This window comes from Heterocephalus glaber, unplaced genomic scaffold (genome assembly GCF_053883595.1).
Source record: "Heterocephalus glaber isolate CG9 unplaced genomic scaffold, H.glaber_assembly_v1.0 deba00001431, whole genome shotgun sequence".
NCBI lineage: Eukaryota > Metazoa > Chordata > Mammalia > Rodentia > Bathyergidae > Heterocephalus > Heterocephalus glaber.
In genome coordinates this window covers 120,201-138,598 of record NW_028258295.1, presented here as the reverse complement: position 1 = coordinate 138,598, position 18,398 = coordinate 120,201, and the positions used below count along the sequence as shown (strand labels likewise).

General features: G+C 46.4%; 1 protein-coding gene across 1 annotated transcript in view; it reads right to left on the bottom strand.

Moving 5' to 3' along the window:
- Positions 1 to 18,398, bottom strand: part of Grik4 (glutamate ionotropic receptor kainate type subunit 4) — a 436,311-nt gene that overhangs the window by 301,707 nt on the left and 116,206 nt on the right. The window contains exons 2-3 of the mRNA XM_087212564.1: positions 3,955 to 4,059; positions 412 to 547 (exon numbers count right to left, since the gene is read on the bottom strand). The gene's annotated coding sequence lies outside the window, so the exon portion shown is untranslated. The remainder of the gene's footprint in view (positions 1 to 411; positions 548 to 3,954; positions 4,060 to 18,398) is intronic.

Sequence of the window (18,398 nt, the reverse complement as noted above, 5' to 3'; positions counted from 1 at the left end):
CAGGGGAGCTCAGCAGGTCAATCAGATCAGAGCTGTTAATCTGTTGCTGCCCCACCACTATCCCTACCATCACCATCCTCACCTCCACCACGTCCTCCACTTATATCACCACCACCATTTACACCACCTCCACCTCCCCTACCTCTACCCCTACCTCCATCACCTCCAATCTGACCACCTTTTCTACCACCACCACCACCACCACCTCCACAGCCATCCAGCCACCTCTCCCACCATTATCTCCTTCACTTCCATCTCCACCACATCCAACTCCACCTCTACCCCAGCCAAACTCAGGGAGGGCAGAGGGCAGGATTTGGACAGCTTCCCACAAGACCTGTGCAGCACACAGATGGCTTTTGTGAATCCTTGGAGTAATGGTTGGGGGTGTACCCCAGAGCTGGCCTTCACTTACCAATCCTCAGGGAGTGGGGGCTGCAGGTGACCATCATGAGCCACGCAGGAAGCAGCACCAAAGGCGCCGAGACGCGGGGCATCTTCTATAAATCCTCATGGAGCCCTCTGCTGGTCTGGGCATGACATATCTCTGCAAGAGAGGGAAAGGAGCTCATGAGTCCTACAAGGGCTAGGTAACCAACCCACACAGCCCGGTGACTTGAGCCTCTAGGGAGAAGTGCTTGGGGAAAACTTAACAATCCCTATGTAAGAACTTGTGGCAGTGTTGTGCGAAAGCTGCAGGCAAGGCCATGGAGTTGGGCCTTTGTCTTTCCTCCCTGTGCCCACCAGGGCTCAAAGAAGGCTCACCCTCAATCCATAAAGGGCAGACTGATGTAACTGAGATTACAGAGGCTGAGGCTCATTTCTTTTCAAAATCTTCAGTTGAGAATAAAGACCATCAACTGCTCTTAAGAAATGCGAGCCATCGGTGACAGAAGATGGAGGCGTGGGAGGGCAATTTCCTTGCCCCCAGCCCATGACATGCTCTGCACACTGGTGAGTGCTTTGGGAAGGGACTGGATTCAAATTCAGCTTGCCAGCTGCACAGTCTTCCTGGGGCTTCTCTATCTCAGATCAGTTTCCTTGTTTGTAGCAATGGTAACATCACCTCATGATGGAGCTGAGTTGAGAATTAATTAAGTTGCCATGAGCAGGGCCTGCCTAAAGGGGGTGCTAAATGAACGTCGGTTTGTAACCAGGAGAGATTTATTCCTAAATCATCAGATGATGTCCATATCATCCATTTCCCACTAACCCCTTCCCCACCTTCCTGATGTCAAATGCAGAACTGTGCAGAGGGCTGCCCTCCCCAAGGCAACAGTGTCACTGTCCCCCTACAGAGACCTCTTAGATATTCTGACACCCAGAGTCTGTAAGCAACTATCTTCATCACTGGGATGAAGGTGGGCCTAGTAAGCCACTCCCACATGCCCTTGGTATTAAAATGTTTCCTTCTCCTACTCCCTGGACAGACATTTCAACAGAAAAATGGGCAAAAGACTTCGACAGAACTACACTAAAGAATATACCCAAATGGCCTGTACACATTTGAAAGTGTGCTTGGCTTCACTGGGCATTACAGACATGTGACTTCAAACCACAATAATATACCACTATTATCCACCAGAGTAATGCAAAAAGACAATATCAAATGTTAGTGAGGATGTGGAGAAACTAGAATTCTCATGGTGTGAGTAGAAGTAAGTGTACATTCACACAGCTGCTTTGGAAAACTGATCTAGTAGAGCTTTTCACATATCGTTAAGAACCCAGCAACTCCACTCCTTAGTACAGCTCCAAGAGAAATGCATGAATATGCTCACCAAACACATGTCCCAGAATGTTCATAGTAGCACTCTCTAGATTTCTCCAAACTGGAAACCACCCAAATATCCAGCAGCAGAATGGAGAAATATACTGTGTACTCATATAATAGAACATGACACAGAAATTAAAATGAATCAACAACTATATACAATAATATTGATGGCTTTAATAAATATAATATTTGGCAAAAGAAACCAGGCACAAAGAGTACTTACAGTATGATTTTATCTATGTAAAGTGCAAAACCAGATGAAGCTACTATGTTGTGTTCTATGAAGTCCAGTTCGAGATTAGGGCAGAGGCTGGCCTGAGGGGCTTCCGGGGAACTAATGTTCTGCTTGTAACTCTGGGTGCTGGTTACACATGTGTGTCCAGTTTGTGAAAACTGACTGGGGGATACTTGAGGTATGTGCACTTCACTTTCTGTGTGCAGTGTCTCGGATATCTGTGTTTTGCAGCACACCATCTACCCAGCACACACTCAGCTCAGCATTCCAGCCATAGCTGGCACCTTGCAGTCCCTGTACCTGAAGCATGCCCCTCTCCTCACCCCTCATCCCAGCAGCCTATCATGGCTCTCAGTGCAGCACTTCTCCTTCTATGGCTCTTGCCTTTATGTATCTCCACTGGGATCACTGTAGGCTCCTTAAGGGCTGGAACTGTTTCCAGTTTCCTACTGTATCCCTAGGGTCTATGTATGCACAATAATGGAACAGGATCTATTTACTCAATGAATAAAAGGCCTCAAGCAATCCCCTGCTACAAATAGACAGGGGAGGGTAAAGGGTAAAGGATAGGGATAAAGGAAACTCTGTTGTTTACAAGTCAGGCCCAGAATCTCTGTCCTTTAATTTAAGGGTATTGGTGCAGAGACAGATTAAAACAGTCTCAAGGAAAGCTAGAGACTTTTATTCACTACAGATAAAGTTGATCATTTGGTGATTGTCTCCCCAGGAGCATGTAAACTGAACCAAGGTGGGGCTGTGTCCTTGTCCCTGTTGCCAGGGCTCTGTCCCCGGGACCCAGGACCTAGAGTGCTCAGCCTGCATTAACTAGCCTCATACAGTCAGGGGAGGAAGCATCTGATTTTCCAGGCAGAAAAGAGGTGCTCAGTGCTATATCTCCACGACTATTTTCTTTTTACCTCTAAATTATTAAAATATTTTTGGTTAATCAAAGCTGAACTGTGAAGTTTTAAGAGTAGATTCATCTAAATATCAAACTGAAACGGAAACCTCAAATTTCTTTTTTTTTTTTTAATAAAGGATCTAAAGCTTTATCTTTCTGCTCTCACATGGAAACAGTTAAGATAAAGAACACAGTGGAATCAGAGCTCTGGCTTTGTGTAACCTTGAATTTTGCATTTGACTTTCCATGGGCGCAGGTTCCTTACCTGTAATTGAACTTGTTTGGTGGGTTAAATCTGATAAAGACTGTGGGGGAAAATTTGCAAACCACCAAGCCTTCCACATGTGCAATATGAAGGTTCTTTTATTCTTTTTTGTTGTTCTTCTTTTATTCTTGTAAGGTTTGGGAGGAGATTATTTCTCATCATTGTGCCCACGGTCACATGGCTGAAGTCCAAGAGCAGCCTAGGACCTCAGCTATTGTTCTGAAAGGTGGCCTCCAGAATCAGCCAGGCTTCAAGGCCATGAATAACAAAAGTCAGGGCTTCGTGAACTGAGTGTACTTCTGTAATCAAATAAAATATACATAGGCTAATCTGATACCTATTTAGTGGTTTGCATAATAATTATTGTCCATTGTGCTAATCAGGCATCAAAGGAAGGGATTTGATGTAAGTGATTGTATTTAGTATTATTTTTATATTGCCTAACCAGAATTTATAGTTCTTTCATCTTTGACAGTCCATTTATCTACTCAAGAGTATTTATGGGGCCTGTAATATATGTCAGGCATTGTTCTAGGCCCTGTGGATATAGTCAAACTTGGAAGGCAGAGATTTCCCTAAGAGACCCTTCTTGTGTAGTTGAGGGCATTGTTCTGGACATCCTGGGGTGACCATGCCATTCATGTGAGCAGAGTCTGGGTTGGACTGAAGCCAGGTTGGATCTGGGCCTGGATCTTATTAAGTGAACACTCCTGGGAACCACAGCCCTCAGTGCCTGTCTCTTCATCTACCAGTAATACGGGAAGAACAGTGCCTACCTCCGGGGTGATGAGCACCAGGAAAGCAGGGAACAATTCGCACTTTTCCACCTGTGTCCCCAGTGCCTGGCACAGGCTGGCACATAGTAGGCATTCACAAAATATCTGTTGAAATAATGAAAGAATCCAATCAGAGAATATTCATGGGAAACACTGTTAGCTGCCAAATATCTTAACTGTGGTGAGTTACATTTAGCATCCTTGCCCACAAGGAATTTACAATTCACATATAAATTTTCCACCCAGGCAAGCTCTCTTCTTTTGACCCTTTGACCCCCCTGCCACTGACCGTGGTTTAAGGGTATGATTTATCACACTACCCTGTGACGGCATGACAGAGAGGCTGGGGGCACTGGACTGGGAGACTCACCTCTGCTGTCATGTACCCATCCAGGATGTCTCCTCACCCTAACACCAAAAATGAGACACCTCACTTTTCCTAGAAGGAAAACTTAATCTGCACTTTTTCATGACTGCAAGATTGCTCAGTTTCCTCAAGCTAGAAGAGCTCCTTGAATGTCTCTTTCAGATCACATCATCTCTGCTCCCGGGTTCCACACTCCTGTTTTGAATAGAACCCCCACAAGGGCAGGGGCTTCATCCCTCTGATTCACAGCTCCGTTTTCAGAACCCCTGGACAGTGCCTGGTGTGCCTGAAAGCGAGGTTATTTAACTTTGCAGTTATTTCTGCCATGGGGGGGGGGGGGCGGGGCAGGGAAGATCTCTTTCAGGCACACATCTACCTGACCTGCTCGCTATGAGGCCTATACTGAGTAGAAACTCAACAAATGCTGGCTGATTCACCCACAGGGGCCAGCTGATACCACAAACATGCACGGCCTGCCAACAGCTCACTGCATTCCTGTGGTGTGCATGCTGCCTTGACTCCTGCCTGGCTGTGCTGATTGCCCTCTCCTCTCCTGACTTATAAGTAGTCTCTCTGCTGTTCTCTCCCTCTCATTCTTATAGGGTTACTACATCACTAATCATGATTTTCCCAGAGTGGGACAGAGAGAATGCTGACAGCCACCAGACGGTGTTTGGTGGTGGGGAGGACAGAAGAAATCAGAGGGGCAGCCAGATTAATTACAGGTTTTCTCTTGACTGTGGGTGACAAGGTCTTGATTACTCCTCCTGAGGCTCCAGGCTCCTCAAGACAAATGGATGTGGGCTTCTTTGCTGTCTCTGACTCCTCCTGCCTGGGAGAAACTCCATGTAGCACCCAGCAGCTTGGATGGAGTGCACAAGGTAGCAGAGAGCCCAGAGCAAGGGAATGGGACCACCCCAGGCCCTGTGGCTTCCTTGAGGGACAATTAATATTCCTTTCCTAAAATAGCTTGGCAGCACTTGGTAGATACCTTGTCTCCCTGGCAACAAGTAGAGTTATACTAGGATGCAGGACTGTCCTGGGGGTCAACTGTGGCAGTTAACTCTTTGAGCCTCCATTTCAGATGCTGAGAGGGAATTAGACTAAATGTTCTCTAAGGTTCTTTTGAGCTCTGAAATTCTACATTTCTAGGAACTAAACTATGTGATACATAATATTTACTGAATATTTAATATGAGCAAAGTACCATTTCAGGTTCATTTGTTCCTCAAAAGAATCCTGTAAGGTAGACACACTCACCCTCCCTAGATACAGATGCAGAACCCAAGGGCAAAGAGGTTGATTCACTTGCCAAGGTCACTCAGCTGGTAAATGGAGGAACCAGACCATTGGCTCCAGAACCTTATTGTCTTTGTGTCCTAGAGCCCACCTCATAGTTAAATTTGACATAGTGTTGGAATATGATCATGACAACTATAATGATTTTGGAGAACAAGACAAGTTCAATGCAAGTACCTTGGGCCCATCTGTACATTTTACTGAGTCAGGGGGCAAGCAACAGAAGAATGAGTCTCAGAATACCCTTTGGTTAAAAAATAAAAGGGAAGGAAGTAAATAGAAAGAGAAGGAGGGCAAAAGAAAAGAAAAGGAAAAGGAAGAAAACAAGAACACTGGGCCTGGTATTTTTGACCTTTAAAATTTCCCACAAGGAGATACTCACAGGAGTCTGTGATAGGTTATGATGTAGCAGACTAGCCAGTGGGACAGCAGCAGCAGCACTAGGAGCTGGGCCGCTGCTATTCAGTTTATTCAGACCTGACTGTAGGGAGGGTGTCCACAAACACTGCAATTGCAGGATCTGGCAGATACCAGGCCACAGAACTAAGGAAGGCCATTTGAATTCTCAGGCACTGATCAGTACAAGGAATGAGAACTCCCCAGCCTCTTTTCCCCTAGAAAACCACTCCCATGTAGATTGCAGACTGAAGCTCCTAATGCACCTCTAAACAAATGTCCCTCATCAGAGGCCAGAGAAGATGTTCCTGGCTTCTAGTATGTGGGCTGAAGCAGATTCCTTAATCTCTCCAAGCTCCATTCCACAACCTCGAGAAGACAGTAAGGTTGTTGCCTAGCTCTCAGGTATGGTACAATCAGTAAACATGGACTTCCTTTCTATCACCTTTCCACTTGCATTCAACACTTCCCTCCAGCTCTTATACATAAAGCACCTAGGTCACATCCACATCTTCTTCCACAAGACAGCCTCCCTGGGAGTATGAATCCACAGCCCTCTCACCTCCAAAATGCTGCTCCAAGTCAGCCTCAACCCCAGAAGCTCTCCCTGAAGCAGTCCTTCTTCCTTTCCATTCACTCAGCCTGGCATAGGAGGAAAATCAGCAGACTGCAGGTAGAGTCCTTTGTGACTCTGAACCCTTAACAGGGTAAACTGGGGAAACTGCACTCATGCCATCAATCTTAGAGGGTTGCTAAGAAGATCAAATGAGGCGCTGGATGTAGAATGTCTCTACAAATGAGTAAAGTGCTTTTGAGGCAAAATGGTGTCTATTGTTTCCACACTCTAGTCTGGCTGGAGATAAATACACTTAGTATTGTTATGATTTACTTCATTCATTGAATATTTCTGTCAGGTGTCTACTCTATGTAGTCAATTTTCCAGGCCCTGGAATGCAGTGCCTGCCTTTTTAAAGCTTATAGTCTAGAATATTAAAGATGTGAATCAGACATTCAGATAAATAGATGCCACCATACAGACAGTGAAGGGAAGGCACAGGGTGCTCTAGACAGTGGCAGGAAGGGACGGCTTCCCTGAGGATGGCGGTTTGATTTGAGCTACCTTCAGCAAGAGTAAGGAGGGGGACACAGAGGAGATCAGGTCACAGAAAACAACATATAAGACCACAGACCCCTGGAGGGACACAATGAAGTAGGCTTCAGAAATGCCAGGTGTCGAGCCAGGGATTTAGCTCAGTGGTTCCTGCGCCTGCCTCGTAAGCGTGAGGTCCCGAGTTCAATCCCTGGTACCAAAAAAAAAAAGAGTTGCCTCTGGTCTGGGGATTTAGCCCAGTGGCACTCTGCCTGCCTCACAGAAATGGCAGGTGTCCACTGAAACTGTAACCAAGAGTTCCTTTGCTGTGTATCTGCTGTGACAATGATTAGCTTCCATCATTAGGTGTGGCCTCTCTAAGGATGAAAGCCTGTCTCCTCTCCCTCTGTGTCCCTAGGTCTAGGGTAAGGTTCTGCATCTAAAGCCAATTTCTCCATGAACCTTGTACTAGACCCTGTAGCCTTCACAGGGAAGGCAAGAAGGCCGAAACATCCACATCTCCTCCCTACTGAAAAGGGGGCCATTAGCCATGAGAAGATAGAGAGCTGATTGCCCACCGCAGTGAGCCAAGGGAGGTGGCATGAGGACCACGAAGTCAGAGGGGAATGGCAGAACTGGCTTGTAATTGTGAAAAATGTTCCTGGCATTTATCTGAGGCCACCAGGCTGGGCCCCAGGAGAGATGAGCTCCTGGCAGAAACCACGTGAACTGAGGCTTTGAAACAAAACTGCTGGAGTACTGGAGCTGCAAGTGCTAGAGCTGCAAGTAACATATGTAGAGCCGAGAGGCCTTGCAAAGGATATCCACACAGGAACTCAGTGGGCAGAAGAAGAGACTGTGAACAGCTTTTAGGTCAGCATTTACATGGCCTCCAGGCAAACACACCCTTTCCTTCTCTGCCAGGAATCTCCCTGACTTTTGGGAGGGGAGGGCCCATCCTGCAGAGACTTTTCCAGGCTCTGGCCAAGTTGTGTACACTGCAACCTTCCAGAAGCAGGAGCTGGGCTGCTCAGCCTGGAGAAGAGGCTGGAAGTGGGTGGTAGCTGCATGATAGGAATGCAGCCAGGAGTCCACTAGCAGAAGCCACAGAGAGATTAGGGATTACTCTAGACTCACAGATGATGGTGCTCAGGACAAGGCCAGAGGAAAGTACTCTAACTAATCTGTGATACAGAAGTCCTGAGGCTGGGTGGGGGACACAGATGTGTAGCTCCTGCACCTATCCTGTCCATGTTCACTTCATGTGCACATCAGCATCTTAGATCTCTCAGACACTGAGTAGGGCCCTTTGGTTTCTTTTTACCTAAACCCTAGCCAGAGCAGATGAGGAAGCAGTGAGCCCTGGGCCCATGTATTCCTTGGGGAAACCTAGAAGCAGACCTTCAGCACTCCAGGGGTCAAGTCTAAGAGGATAGAAAGACTAGATATTTCAAAATGAATGTCCACAACCAAGCAAGTAATGTCTCCTATCTATCAAAACTCAGAGTGATAGGGGTGGGGATTTAGCTCAGTGGTTCCAGCGCCTGCCTCACAAGCGCAAGGATCTGAGTTCAATCCTTGGTACCAAAAAAAAAAAAAAAAAAAACTCAGAGTGACAGACTTATCCTACTGGAGTCATCCAAGCTCAGAACAATTGCTGGAAACTGCTCAAATGTGCATGCATGGCCCATCCTGCCCCTTCCCTTCTGTCCAGCTTAATTAGCACTGATTACCATCCACTTAGGGCAAGGACTGGCACCAGGCTCCCAGGGTAGAGGCAGAAACTGGCGGTTGGCCAGTTGCCCCTGGTGAAAGGTTAGAGGACTGCAGTCAAGATTAGGAGGCAGATTTGCTTTTCATTTTAAAATGCTCCCTACTGTTTGCCTTTTTAACAAAGAGGTTAGATATCTTTTCCAATTAAAAAATCTGGTTAATAATTTAGAAAATAATAAAGCATCCTGATTCTCTCTATAACTGGCTCCAAGACCCAGGCATGCTCCTTACCCACCCTCTCCCAGCCTGGGTCTTCTCTTCTGTGAGACTAGTCATCCAGTGCTCAAGTGCTCAGTAATGTTGGGTCTCCCCAGGTCTCTCGAAGCCTCTTGGGAACTTTCCTCCCCAGGCCAGGTGCTCTGGTCACCAGTGAGAAGCCAAGCTGCCGCTTGGAGCTGACTAGGAGTTTACCTCAAGACCTGTACTACCCCACCAGGCTGTCTCACTCCCACCACAGCTATCATCCACCTGAATCCACCTGCAGCCCTAGCACTCACCAGTGTATGGTGCTTGGTTGGATCCCAAGTTGTCTGTGAGAGGAAGGTCCTCCCTTAGGAAGGAGGACTAGGGGAGGGGCTGGAGACCATGACACTCAGCCCTTCTCCCAGGGGTCAGGATGCAGAAACTCCCTTTCCAGGAGCTGCCGTGGGCTTCTGCATATGCTACTGGCACAGAAGAGACTGCCGGAGCCCTGTTACCTTCCCTCTGCTAAGCCAGAATGTCTGTGGGCAGAAGGCTCTGACCCCTCCCCTTCCCTAGTCACAGGGCAGCATGGAGGAAATCCTCAACATCTTTAGCTAAGTAAGGTACTGTCCTTGTCCTCAACACTATCCCTTGCCCTGATCTGCCCATCATAGGGACCTTGAAGAAGGAGCACTTGTCCCCAAAAATACAAGTCCAGCTGTCAGAAGCAGGGACAAAGCCCAAGAGTGCTGTACCCCCTCCAACAGGGGGCTGCAATATGGACAGAGGCTGGGCACCCCAGATCCCTGCAGCACTGTGGCACAAGCATTCCTGTATACTCTGGGCCCAGCCAGCTCTGTGCTGTGTGCTGGCAGCTGTTGGGACTCTCAGGTATGCTGCCTTCCTTAAGGAGTTCTGGAAAAGTACAATGACCTCATATGGAGATTAGCACAACAGAAACTCGAAATGCATGACAGCAATGAAGCAGCTTTCACACAACAGAGCAACCTTTTTTGCCAAACAGGGGGTGGTGCTGGAAGCCAGGGGTAGAGTGGCTACCCTGGGCCCTTGCAATTGGAGCAGGAATCTGAGAAGGTGAAGCCACAGGCTAGGCTTGGTGGATGAGTCCACAGAATAGTGACCAAAACAAGCTGGCAGCTGCCCAGAATCTGAGGGGCCTAGAGACAGGTAAGTCTGGAAGGGCTGAGTTCTGGAAGGCCATGAATGCCAAGGTTAAGGAGGTTGGACTTTCTCTTCTAGGCAATAAAGAGCCACTTAAGACTGTAGGTAAGGGAGGGCCAAGCCAAAACTATGCCTTAAGAGAACTGATATGACCATGGCATACCAGAGGCCTGGAGAAGAATAATGGACACATAGCTGTCTGAGAGGGATGTGAATGTGGGAGAAGCCATCTCTGATATAACTGGAACATCAGGTACAGGGATTTCCCCAAAACCTGGAAAAGAAAGTTTGTAAGCAGTTGACTGCTAAGGAGCAGCATGTATTTTATGGTTCTCCATGGGAAGCAGAGCCCAGGCAGATCCAGTGACTGCCCCCATAGAACATGGGACAGCAAGCACCACTGAGTCTGGTTCAGGCCCAGCTCAAAATCTAGAGCTTAACTATGGGATAACTTTGTAAAAAAATAAAAGTCTGAACTTGGAGTCAGCAGCTGTGCTCAAACTTAGCTTTGCACTTGTTGCTAGGGTCAACAAAATCTCCCAGCACCTGAGTTTTCTATTTAATTGGAAAGATACAACCTGCCCTGCCTTCTTCACAGGGTTGCTCAAAGATCATAGATGTGTGATATATAAGAAATGATTTGGTTACATTTAATCAGAATTAAGGAAGGGCTTTTCTAAGTGGGATCTCGATCTCTGAGGTTGGTTAGTTCTTAGCGTTACTCTGTCAACCCACCCCAATACTTCACTCCTTGGCTTATGTTCAAGAATATATGACTGACTATCTATTGAACAGCTGAATGATTTGTTTTCTACAAAACACCTAGGACAATGTTTTCCACCTAATTGGAGCTCTGTAAACATATGATTGATTAATTAATAAAAGTGAACCTATAAGAGGATGCTTTAGTTCTGTTCATCTTCTCCCTATTTAGTAACTCATCTTAATAGCAATGCTAGCAAAAACATAATTAGCAAGGCAAGCTGGAGCTCTCCCCTACCCCCTCCATTCAGTAAGCTTCACATGATTTATCCCTGCAGGAGAAGGTGCAAAGCAGGGGTCACCAGCACTCCACGTCCACTTTAAATGGTGCTCCTTTGGGTCTGAAGCCTGCTATTCATCTGGTATAATCTTGGGCTAGTGATTAACCTCTTCAAACCTCAGTTTTCCCACCCATAAAATGGAGCAAATATTAAATATTCTTAAATTTGCTTTCAAAGATCAGCTGTGACCTCAGTAAGCCTGCAAATAGCAAGTGCTCAATGCTTGATAGCTATCATTGTGATTAGTGCTATTATTGTCCACAGCCAAATCATCATGACTGGGGGTGGGGGGGCCTGGTATATGAGTACAGATTTTTCCATCAGTATGGATGACTGTGAATGCTCTGTGACAACCAATGGATTAAGCCTCTGATTGCTTCAGAAGGCAAAACAGTTGGACCCCCAAAGCCATCTTAATGTCCCTGCTATCCATTGGCATCTGAGACTGGGGACACTAAATGGATCAGTCGCCCTTATGGTGCAAACCCAGCATTAATGGTGCAAGTGAATTACAAACAAGGCCCACCTGCTGTGCTCAGCAACAAAACCCGGCAGGAGGGTAATTGCCTGGAACTTGAGCACAGGGGGACACAGCGGGCATGGAACACATTAACCATGGGAAGAACAACTTCCCAACACTTTCCTTTTCCACAAGACCCAAGGAGAAGTCAGCAGGCAAAGAAAACAGGTGCCAGATGGGAACTCTCCAGAACCATAGAAGAAAGGCGCTTCTGGATGACCACAGCTGGCTGTACAGCCTGCCTCTGCAGACCTAGGCCAGCCACACAGCACGGTGGTCCCTATGTAAGCTTGGACGCTGAAGATATCTATCATCACACCATGGGCAGACACCCTCTTCGATCTTAAGCACATCGCCACACACACCACATGCCCCATGTGAATGATCTGGAGCAGGTGATTAGATAGGCAGCCCTGGCATAAGGTCTACTTATTCATTCATTCATTTGTTCATCTACACACTCAACATGCATGTGTTGAAAGAAAGAAAGAAAGAAAGAAAGAAAGAAAGAAAGAAAGAAAGAAAGAAGAAAGCTAACCTGACACAAAACATTCTTTCCAGGGGCACCCATCTGCAGGGGAGTCAGACACAAGCATCAGTCATCCAGCACAGGCTAGAAACTACAATCACACAGCCAGGGCACAAGGTAGTGCTAGTACCAGGCAGAGAGTTCTCAGTGCTACCCAGGCACAGTCAGGAGGCTTTGCAGAGAAAGTGACTCTTATGCTGGCCTGAAAGGATGGACATACACACACACCATACATATATACATACACACATTACATACCATGAATATACATTTATATACATCATAAATACACACATCTATACATACCATACATGTATATGCATGTACATATGCCTAGGCACATATGTACATACATACATATACCACAGATGCTTATACATGTACCTCTAAAAATACACACATGGAAGTACACATAAGCACACACAGGATAGGTGCACATACATATACATTTACATATGCACACACATAAATCCTCAGGTTCTGGACATTTAAGGAGGAAGCACAAGGCCCAGAGCTCTCATATCCCCACCAAGTTCTTAGCATACTCTGAGACCAAAGGAAAAGGACAAATTTAGGTACTGTTATGGCTTGTATTTACACGTACCCCAAAGCCTCACGTGGTCATAGGTGGGGAGTTTCAAAAGTGGCTGGATTAGGGTGTGTGACTGTGGATTCAGGGTGTGATACTGGGATTAAGGCTGTGGATAGTGGAAGCCTTACCCTGGATGTAGGTGGCACCATCAATAGGCTTACAATGTGGACAGAATATAAAGGGAGAGAGGGAAAGCACACTGCTGCTTGCTGCTTCACTATTTCCTGCCTGCTTGCCACAGACTGTTTCTCCTCTGCCATGACACCCTGCTTTGGAGCCAGCCAACTATGAACTGAAATCCCTACAGTCTGTGAGCTGAAATAAACCTTTTCTCCTTTAACTTTGGGTGTCAGTTATTTTAGCTCAGCAATGAGAAAAGTAACTAAGACAAGTATTTTGCAGAGAGCAATTCTCTTCTTTGACTATCTTCTTTGTCTACTGGAGGCAAGAAAAGGGAATCCCTCTGTCTTCTTCCCTTCTAACAGAATGTTAGTTGGTGACCTAAGAAGCCATATCATGGCCCTGGACTTTCCTCCTGGCCTGGATGGGAGAACAAACTTCCTCCTCCTGCTGAGAGCTCGGGCCATGAAAAGGCAGTAACTGAAATAGCAAGTGTGTGCATTCCTCCCTGAAGGGTGGTAGTATAGTTTGGATCTAGATTGTCCCCCGTGTACCACATGCTTGGTCCTCAGCCTGTGGTACTCTTACAGGCGGTGGGCCTTTAGGAGATGGGGCTTCGAGGGAATGATAGGTCACTAGCAGTGTGCCCTTGCAGGGGCCATTGGGATTCCAGCCCTTTATGCTTCCCAGCCACTATGAGGTGAGCAAGTCTCCTCTGCCATAGGCTCTCACTGTCATGATGTACGGTCCTGCCACAGTCTTTAAGTAACTGAAACCTCAGAAACTGTGAGCCAAAATAAACTTTTTGCTTCTTGTAAGTTTTCTAGCTCAGGTAATTTGTCATGTAACAAAGCTGATGAGCAGCTGGGTTCCACTTCCAGCTCCCTCATTTACTGACTGTGGCCATGACATTAACCTCTTTGAGCCTCAGTGTCCTCATGTGTAAAATAGTGATAGTACTGGCAGACACTTTATAGGGCTATTGGACTTTCAAATGAGAAATGCCTGCAAAGTACCTAATGCAGTGGCTAGTACATGGTTAAGTCTTCAACAACTACATAACAAATATAACACATGGTATCCTATTCCTGCTGCCTGGTAGCAAACAGCTCCACTGGTTCTCATCCATACTTTTAATCCAGAAAAATGCATTTCATCACCACTATTGCATTCATTCATAAGAATTTAGTAGGCAACTAATGAGAGGCAAAAGACCTTGTACAAAAAGCATTCTTGAAGGATTTATGAAACAATAAAAAGTGCTGTGTCATGCAGAACCACACATACACACAATTATATACATATGCATACATATATATGTGCACACACACAAATACACAAATCCCTTGTCCCCTGAAAACTTGTCATTTACTTATAAAATGCTATTATCTACATTGCTGAATTGGAAAGTTATTAAAGTCTAGGCAGCAGGCAGCACAGAAAATAGACTCTATTTTCTAGAAAAGGAAACTAAGGCTTTGAGAAAATAAGTATCTTGCCCAAAAAGCAGGGAAGGAATGTCCTGAAAATTAATCACATCAGGTACCCACTCTGCATGACACATTGAGTTTGCCTCTTCGACATTTACTTCACCACCTTCCACAACAACCTTGTGAGGCTCAGATGGGGACCCTCCTTCAAAGAAGAGAGAAACACAGGGAGGCTATGCAATTTGCCAAGGATCACCACACAACTAGCTAATGTTCAAATCTGCCAGCTCCTCCCACAGGACCAGACCAGTTTTAATATGTGTCATTATGTGGACAAATCCCAGGACATGCAACTGAAGGTCCAGCAGCTGTCCTCTAACCTGTAGCAATGCTGTGGGGTCTACGATGCCCCAGCACCATGCTCTGACAGACACCTGCTGTGCAGGGACTGCATGCATTATGAGCCCTCCTGCTTCCTCCAAGACCCCTGCATGCTCCCACCCTTGGGCCTTTGCTTGGGCTCTGCCCTTCACCTTGAACACTCATGCAAAGCTGGCATATCCCTCTCTCTCCTCCAGGCCTTGACTCCAATCTGACTCTCCATGGCCTTTTTCTTCCTTTCCACAGCACTCATAACCTCCTAACTTGTTATATAATTTACTCATTTACAATATCTCTTATTTATATGGGTTTCCCCTACACATGGTTGCTAAATCATAAGCTCCTTGAGAGCAGGATTTTGTCTACTTTGTTCTTTATGTGTCCAAAGCACATAGAATGACACCTGCCATACAGCAGGTCCTCATAAAATGTGCTGCATAGATCTGTGAGCCATTTGAATGGTGAATGGCATGAAGCTGAAGCTCTCATGGTGCTGACTGCAGGCTTCTAGGATCCTAGGGAGGGGGCTGTGGGCACCAGGAGTCCCCTATTTCTGCTGGGAGAAGGGCAGCCTCAGAAGTACGTAGATCTAACACCTTCCCATTGATTATTGTGACAATTTAGTGACAGAGGCAGCATTAGAAGCTTCCTATTTGCAATCTTTTGACCGCAAACAAGAGGAGGTGAAGAGGAGGACAGCAGAGAATTTCAAGAAGTTCTTGTCCTGGATACAAGGAGAACCCAAGGCCACACCAGCTGTGTCTCAGGACAGTAGAAGGCAGAATGCCTGGCTCTGAGTACCAGCAGATCCTGCAGGGACAGGCATCAGGGAGCACCAGAGGGTAGGTCCTCACAGCTGGAAAGTCAAGGGAGATGACAAGCAAGAACAAACCCTTGCTTCAGAAGCCAATCCCAGGATCTCAGAACTGCAAAGGAGCTTGGACACAGGGGCCAGACTGCTTACTTCACAGACGTAAAACTGAAGCTCAGAGAAGAACAAGGACTAAACAGAGGTCAAATGTTTGTGGCACCAGAACGGGTTCTAAAACCTGAGTCTCCAGACTGCTCCATCAATGTCTTTTTCATGGTAGTACTTGTTCATTAAGACTTTTAAAAACTGTCTTCCACAAGCCAGCCTGTACAAGGTACTAGGGGCACAGCTGTGTGCAAGACAGATAATATATATTTGAAAAAACACATGTGGAGCCATTAAATCCAAATCCAGAGTGAACTGTGTGATGACTAGTTGTCATGGGAACAATGGGTTGGGGTACTCAAGCCCAGCTTGGTGGGTCACAACTCCTTAGAAGAACATTTAAATGGAGACCTAAATGAGCTGACATCAGCCCAGGAGAAGGGCAGAATTGGGAGGAGAGACCCGCCTATGCGTGGTCTGAAAGTGACAAGAAACAGGGACCTTAGTTATCAGAAAGCTGTGGAGGATGTCACCCCAAGGCGCAGGACCCCATCATCCAATGGCTCCAAAGCAGCAATACTAAGTATGAATTGTATTCTAGGGTGACCATGAAGCTTGAAGAATTTAAGAACACTGGTGACACAATCAAAAAGACTACTCTGATAGCAATTTGAGAAGAGTTTTAGATGGGTTAAATCTGAAGTCTGGAAGTTCTGTTGGGTGGGTGCTGAAGAAGTCCTGGAGAGAGATGGGTGTGACATAAGGAAGAGGCAGTGGAGGGCATGGCATGTGCACTTGAAACTTTTTAGAAGATAGAGTTGATGGAGCAGGAATTCCATGTGGACCCTGAAGAAAAAGGAAGCAAAGATGGCTTCCAGGCTTCCAGACTGAGCACCTGCTTCCTGAGACAGATCACCTAGGAGAGACAGCACAGGGACATGACCACCCCAGGAGAACATAGGAAGGAAAAAGCAAGAAAAAGGCCCCAAAACCCCAGAGACACCAGAGGCACCTGTGCTATGTCTGTAGCAAGATGGAGGGCAGAACAGCAGGACCTTCTAATTCCCCTACCAGAACCCAGGGCAAGGTTCCCTGTCTGTCTCTGTCCGTGGTGCTGCAGCTGAGCCCGTGAGCAACTGTGTGCTTCCTAGACTGTGACTGCTCTCCGGGGAGCTGATCCCCTGCTCATCAAAGGTCCAGAGCCACACTGGATAGAAATGTGGTTAAGAAAGGCACAGAAAATTATTTCTAATCTCTGAAAAAAAGCAAGACTCTTCTCCCCATTCCACTTTGGAAAATATCATTGAGAGACACTAGAGTGTGCTGATAAAGAGCACTGGATTCTGGGGACAAATTCTGGCTCCACCACCTATGGGCTGTGTGCTCTCACACAAGTTACTTAACATCTCTGTGTCTTGTTTCCTGCATGTGAAAAGTGGGGATACTAAGGACTGTCTCTGTAAAGTTGTGAGGGTTAAGTATTTGTTAAAAAGCTTAAAGAGTATCTGGCACTTAGTAAGTGTTACATGATTGGTAAATTAACAACTGTATGCATAAGATAGGGATGTAGTCATCATTACTAGGAATAAAATAATTAGGGGTTGGGAGGTGCAGTTTTGTAGGCAAAGAAGCTTTGATGAAAGATGGAGCATTCTGCAGTGAGGACTTTAAGCACTCTGACACACCTCACTGGAAAAAATCCTGGGCTGAGGCAAATGAACAGATTAAACCAACTTTACCTTCAGATCACCCCGAGAGATCATTATTCTGGGTAGAGCTCTTCTTTAAGAAGTAATGTTTACTTCTGAAACATCGCAATACAACTGGCTTTATGTTTGTGGAATGTGATCAGCCTCCACTTTGTGAAGGGAGGTAGCCTTGCTTTATGTACCTGGCTCTCTCTGAAGCACTGGAATTTACAGCACATTTATTATGCAGCTCAGCAAAAGGTGTATGAATAAAGAATAACTGGCTCAATCAACACTGCACAGCCAGGAAGGCAGCAAAACTACTTGCTCTGCCTGTGAAAGGATTTGTCAAGCGCCAGGGGGGAAAAAAAAGAAAAAAACCTGTCCCACCAGGGCACCCTGACATTGCATTTCAACAGGCTCATGTTCTGGCTTCCATTTTGTCATTTGCTAGTGAAAACATTAAAACCCAAGTATGAGGACACTCACTTCTCTGGAGAGCAGTGGCTCTGCCTGTCTGGCCCTCCCCCAGGCCTTGCTTCTGGAAAGCAGAGGGAAAAGACTGGTTCATGGGTTCCTTCTCCCTCTTGCCTCTTCTCTCTTCCTTTCATCCTGCATCTTCTTTTTCTTTTCTGTTCTCCGTGATTCTTCCCTCTCAGTTGAATACTCACACCTGTGTGCAGGGAGGGCCAGGCCCTGGGGTCCTCAGAGAGAGCAGAAGCTGTTTTTGCATCAGCTTCTCCTTGGGGACCAGGGGGTGGCACATGTGAAACTCCTAGCTCCTGCCAGCAACACCTGCAGTTTGCAGCCCCATCTTCAGGAGGCCAGGACCACCCAGGTGGAGGTGGGAGTCCAGAAAGCAATGTTGTCTTTAAGGAAGAATCCAAATTGATGCCCAAAGCTCCCAAGAAAGTGCTTTTCTTAGTTTTTTTGAT